We start from the raw sequence: 7,074 nt of genomic DNA on the forward strand, positions 1-7,074 counted from the left end.
TTGCATTATTACAGTCGTAGTATTATGCGTTCTTGTGTAATGTCGAGACAAAAAAAAAAAAAAACACAAAACAAAACAAAAAAAAATTGGAAAATCGCGTCTATAATAGTATAATCAATAATATTATTAATTATTAATTAACGACGACGACGGCGATGTACTGAATGTAACACAATACGACGTATTATTGTACCTATATTATATACAGTGTTGTTATTATACGTCGACCTATTATACATAATATAATTATATTATAATAATAATATGTGAGACGAAAGGCGCATTAAGCGACGAAGGACGCGCGTAAACGTGTTAACAAGTAAAAAAAGAAATCATTTTTCGAATGACATTCATCTCTATTCGTCTTAAAAACAGTCATCGATATTACAACAACGGCTGCAGTACCTACATCGTTTCCGCGGAATTTTCGAAAAATCCTTCGAAATTTTTCCAGAGCGTCATTTGTGCTAATCCGCCGACCGGTTAGACGTCACTTTAAAAAACACACCCTTGACATTCGATTTCGCAAAAATATATTTCGTAAACTCTAAATACAATATGATTAATATTATATCATTAATTAACACAATTTTGATAACATTTCGGGTACACAATAATACTTTTTTCGGCATAACAATCGCTAAAAAAACACCATATTGTGCTATTGCAGCGGATTAATATTATTATTTTTGAACATTATGATTTCGCGATAGGTTTTGACGAAAACAAAGGTCAAACGCCTATATAATTTCAGCGATGGCGTATATTTATTGGGTGGGAGGGGTCCCCTTGACCATTTTTTTAGCTTGTACGCGCGATGGTCTTATATTAGTAATATTATATATTATATTATATGACAATATTATTTGTTGTTGCTTATTTCGTCACACTTAGCTTATTAAAAAAATGCACTCGATTTATGATGACACTAGGTCGGTCGTATACGCTACCAGTATGCTATAAGCTATTAATTTATTTTGTTGAAATTACTTTCTGATCTATAGACGCGGGTAGGTATCAAAAGAAAAATACCGATTTCCATATAATTTGAAAAAAAATTAAAAACGTGGCTTACGTTTCAACATAATATAGTTAGAGGTACCTATAATAATATGTAAGTGGTTAAAATAATTGAATTGGCTGTCTCGTTCAAACTTCAAAGAGATGATACTTTTTAATTTTTATAAATAATCATAATTCGTTTGTTAAAAACGTAGCTGGAAGCCGAATTTCATAGGAAATCAATTTCCGATTTCGTTACAATATGTACCTGGAAAAAAAAAATTGAGTTTCCGAGAAGTGTATTTCCAAACCTATACATATACATTATTTTATATTATACTCACTCCGCCCGTTGCCGTTAGTGAAAACTGGAAATCCTATACATATGGCACTGCAAACGTATTTTAATCCGATCAATAATATTGTGCGTACAACAACTATATTATATACTGGCAGTCGACCTACCGAAAATATTTTACATTTAGGTATTCAAAACCAAAGGGGTTATGGCATGAAGCGCGCCCGACGCACAATAATAATAATACGATAAGAATATTATTATATTTGACTGTAGTTGTAGTCTGATGACATTTTACATCCAATCTGTCAACCATGTTGCCGATATTAAAATGCGATCAGGCGCAGTTTTCGTCCAACGAGTGTATGTGTGCGTACAGAAAATATAATACAGAAATAAGTGACTTAAAAATCGAATGTATAATGTTAAAATTAAAAATAACTCGGGGAACTCGCTCTGCTGTATAGCTGTAGTACGTTTCGGGTGTATACCTACCCGTTCGTTGTTGAGTGATACTATTATAATCAAGTCAACGCAATTGTAATGGGTGTGTCAGAGTCGAATTTAATGATAAATCATGGCAGGTGTATGCATTAAGGCGTAGGTGTAAACGAAAACGGAAAAACGATTCAAATCAAAGGAAACTGGTTGATCATAGCAACTATGTACCTAGTCTGAGCCACTCCGAAGACAGTGTAGGCAGATGCCTATTAATAGTTATATCACAGAATAGATTAAATTAAAATCTAAAATGAATCTATTCTGTGGTAATAAACATGTAGAATATCATAAATTTTATTTTATATGTAGTTTTAATTAATTTTGTCGTATCCTGTTTCTGTTATTTGATTTATTATTTATCATAATATCTGTTAGTTTTTATATTGTTTTAATATTGTTCTAAAAAGCAGCATGGCCTTTATTCTAATAAATGAATGAAAAATAGTCAAATAAATTAGTATTAGTGCTAATGATTAGGAGGTAGCTAGTGTATTATTGAGTAGAAACAATTGTTTACAATAACAGAGCACATATGATTTATAAATCAATATCGAAACACGTAACATTGACGGTAACTCCGAATGTGTGAATATTATGTTTAAGGTAAAAATAGGTTAAGCCAACTTTATTTACTACACTTAAAAGTTTAAATTATAACCGGGTTTCCGCTATAAGCCGTATCGTGTCGTGTTACCGAAATTTTGTTGGCAACATTTTAAATATACGAAACACGACACGACTAAAACACGATGAAGTGAAAACACTTTACCCGGATTTAGGCTAAATTTACTAACAATTTCATCGCGTATAGAAAATGATGATATAAATAATTATAGCGGAAAGTTTCAAGTATCTTCCACAGTTAATATTTTTTGAGTTACATCGAAGTAACTAAAATAGTTTGAAAATCTGATGGCAACAAAAATAGCAAAAAATAAACTAAAATCAGCGAAAACTTAAAACAAAGAAAATTTAAAAACCCTACATACCTAACTCGTAAATATTATATAGTACATTTGTTTTTCTTTTTTCGTAGTAATCAGTAATAATTAATTGCAATTAATGTTATTAAAAAAAAAAAAAAAAAACAGAATAATTAACATACCTAATATTACACTATAATTGAAATGTAAAGATAAGTAAAAAAAAAAAAAAAAAAATAATTAACATACCTAATATTACACTATAATTGAAATGTAAAGATAAGTTACGGCCTTACGGGCAATAACTCGTAAATACTTCAACTCCCCTGTACTATCGTGATCGCCAACAATATCTTGAACTTTTCAGCTCCATCACTTTTTCTTTTTATTATAGGTTCAATACCACCTGCTATGTACTATAACATAGGTACCTACTGATTTATTATCGTTGAGTTTTAACTTTGTCCTTTTTGGATAACTCGATAAACTTCCATAATATTGAAGATTTGCATGCCACGAAACAATAAATCAATAAAATACAAAAACAAAACACCTAATTAATTAAAACCCCTGTGCTACCTTCTAGTGTAACAGTATTCTTTCCCGGCAAATCGGTTTTTTCAGCATCAATTTATGGAAAATCTAAGATATCTTTTATCTTTTTTATTTCCAATCCACATATCTTCGAAACTATAATATTTCGATGCGAGTCGTTTAGAAATGTATTCATTATCAACGTGAAATGTACTGTCGAAATGTAACTGTTAAAAATAATATTGACGACGTCATTTTCCGGAACGAAAGACAATGCAGATAATCTACGGACTTAGTGATGGTAGTAGATTTACGGTGTGTCATCCACTGTAGTGTGTCTATGTCACAAGTTCCTGTAGAGATGGAGAAATATATTTTGAAAATAATAATATCTAGAAAAATATTCTGATATCAATAGGTACTTGATGAAAATGTCAAGTATTTGCTGTTATTCCTTTCTGAATTACAGCGAAACGCAAAATCGATTCTGTCGAAAACCGGGGTTGCGCAAACATTTCAGTTTTCCAGTTGTTTTTTCCTTACCTATGTATCTGAATCAAGTTTTCCAACAGAAACCACCCTCAAGTCGCCTCGGTCATGCAGATATTAGATTGATTGAAGCAAATATTTTATGCTGGGAAACACGATGACGGACATAAAATAAATAAATAAAAAACACATTATTATAATATAAATACATTAAATACAATTACATAAAATCAGTGCATGACTTGAAAACTCGGAGTCTAAAAAAAAATGAAAGTCTAAAAAATCAAATAATTTAAGCGTCGAAAATAAGGACAGGCTCGTAGATAAGAGGAAGTTAGATGCACCCTGCATGTATTCCATCAAATTGTTTAGTCCATTAAAAGATGGTACATTTATATTGACATATTATTATTGTGCATTATTGCATCAAAAAACAAAATAATATTTCATTTTATCCCCTTGAATTATGATAACTTTAGCTTAAAAGTGTGTATTGTTTTCATAAATTAGTCGGAAAATAATATTAATAATTACCTTCAAAGAATGAGTCAACATTGAACCAAGAAAAGTGTTTTCCGTTGGTATTATTGACAGTTGAAAAATTAGAAAAACCCCGACTCGTGGGTGTCAATACGCAAACTCTCGGATTTTAAAAAGTTATTACTTTGAAACTATGTCCGACCTTCAAATTCGAATTCCACCATTGTTCTCAGATCATTAAAACATATAATTTTCAGAAAAAATTCAGTTTTGGAGCTAAACTGCATTTATACCAAAAAATAGTAGTTACATAACTTACATTTTAAGAAATAACTTTTTTTCGAGGAGTTGCAAAATATGCTTCCCCGGGGCCCAGTATTTAACATTCGAACCAGACTAAGGAATCTCATTCTGTTGTACATATTTTTTTTTTTGTAATTATTATTATATTAATATATATTATAATATAATTGTCTATTATTATGAGTAGTACGTCAACAAAAAATCAAAATATATTGATTTTTAATATGCATTACAATTATTTAGGATATTTAAGTATATTATATATAATGATGTATCACATTATTAGTTCAAAAAACATAGATATGTGATTATTATAATATACAATGTTATGCACGGTTTCGTATTTTTAAAATATATAGCTATTAATATTATTACTACATAAATAATTTTCCAATTTCCTTAATCGTACTATAATAGACATTCTTGTCGTCCTTCATTAATTATTATGTTTATCTATATTCGACTTTGTTTTCCTCGTCCATCATTTTTCACTTAAATTGATTTTTTTTATTCAAACGTTAATTTTTTATTTGTTGATTTTTAATAATTCAAAATATCCAGCTATTTCTGTGAGGTGTAAGTCCAAAAAGGAAAGGATTGTATAACGCCTTAGACTATGTGCCAAAAACATGCATAAACTGACTAGTGTTGAATGAAGTTATAGTGTCAGCAAATATGGTTCATAATCTTGTAAAAGGGATACATTAAACTAGGGACTCGATATAAATTATAATTATTTTTTAAATAAAGCAAAAATAAGAATTCGACTGAAAAACACGATAGGTACATGCAAGATACTTTAAATTGATTACATAACAATTGTGCGGTGAATTACTGTAGTAGGTATAATTTTTGATATAAATGAAAATGAATAATTATATTTTTGCACAGTAGAAAAATAAAATAAAAAATCGTAATTTTATAAAATAAAACATATATTGATTTAGTTTTCCAATAAATCACATTTTAAATTTGAATCCTACGTATTAAAAATTACAATACTATTTTTTAGCGATCTCTACTTATTTTTATTTGACTTTGATAAGCAAAATATGGATGGTGAAAATGTTAATCTGTGATCTCATTAACGTGTCTTAACAATATCAAAAAATTGTGTAGATTGATTATTATTACCTATGTAATAAAATGTGTTATTAATAATTCTACGTAAGTATTATAACGCATTAATTAGGTTAAGTTGAGATATACCTTAACAGTTTATAAATCATAATAAACGCTTACAACTTTGGAAAATTTATGATACGTTAAAGAACAAGCTACAAAACAAATGTGTATCTATGTTCTTTAAAGCAGTGAGAAATTGAATTTTAAATGGTTTATGAACAAAATTGAATAAAATATCAGTAATTAATATTGGGTATTTAAAATGATCAACTATATTTTACAATTAAATTTAGAATTTACGAATTTACTGTTCAACATAAATGTATACATTATAATAATAACGTCACAATATAATATAAACTATGCTTGTCCTTCAAGCGGATAGAAGTACATATTATAGATACGTTAAAATATTTTATAAATGAAAGACAAATATATTTTTATATACGTCTTTTTGAAGTTTGATAAGTGAAAAATAATCACACTATTAACATGTCTTTGATTAGATTTACTGTTGAACAGAAAATTAATAATTAAATTTATCATCAAAAATATTTATCTTCGGATGGTAAAATTGTTATGTTATATTATAGTAATTAAAAAACTAAATGTCAAACAATTACAGAAACTGTCATTAGCCAAAAATGTGTGTTACATAATTATGTATTACAATATTATCTTGTATTTTATTTTATTAATATGAACTGCTAGAAAGGGTACAACAAAAGGCTTTAAATTAAATGGGACAGTGTAGATTTCAATAAAATATATAAAAAATATTAATACAATATTAAGGTTCAAACATCAAAGCTGTGTTGAAAGTTTTACAATTCAGTCTGCACTTGTACGACACGATAGGGTATTTTGTTGTTTTTAAAAATAACAATAAAATCTTTTGTTCTTGCGATATAAAAATCGCAATAACACAGAAACAGAGCTCGCAGATTAGATCTATATAGAATTCTGTGGGTAATAATATTTTATTTACGAGTCCGGCGTTTTATGATTCCAGTATATTTATTTTGTCAAAATGGTCGACCTCCGTGCTCGCCGAATTAGTGCGTCCCAAAGCGGTGTTTCACAATACAATAATAATGTATCATATTTTTCGTTATTATTCGGTCAATGGAATAAATCAGTGTTGCGAAAAAAATGTTTATAAAAAACCCCGTGCTAATTCTTACTAATATGACGACTCGACACATCTGTAGAGAAAAACCCGCATGATAATAATATTATAGATGGACTGCGGATTGTAATGACGTTATACGTATGTAAATATAGTGTAATAATTAATAACGAATTACGATGCAGTAAACGGTCGAAATTCGTCCGCTGTACCACATTATATTGTTTATCACTCGGCTGGAGGTTATACAATAATGTCTTAGGCCACAATCGTTTAAATACACCCATTGC

The sequence above is a fragment of the Myzus persicae genome, unplaced genomic scaffold (genome assembly GCF_001856785.1).
Source record: "Myzus persicae strain clone G006 unplaced genomic scaffold, MPER_G0061.0, whole genome shotgun sequence".
In the NCBI taxonomy this organism is placed as follows: Eukaryota; Metazoa; Arthropoda; class Insecta; order Hemiptera; family Aphididae; genus Myzus; species Myzus persicae.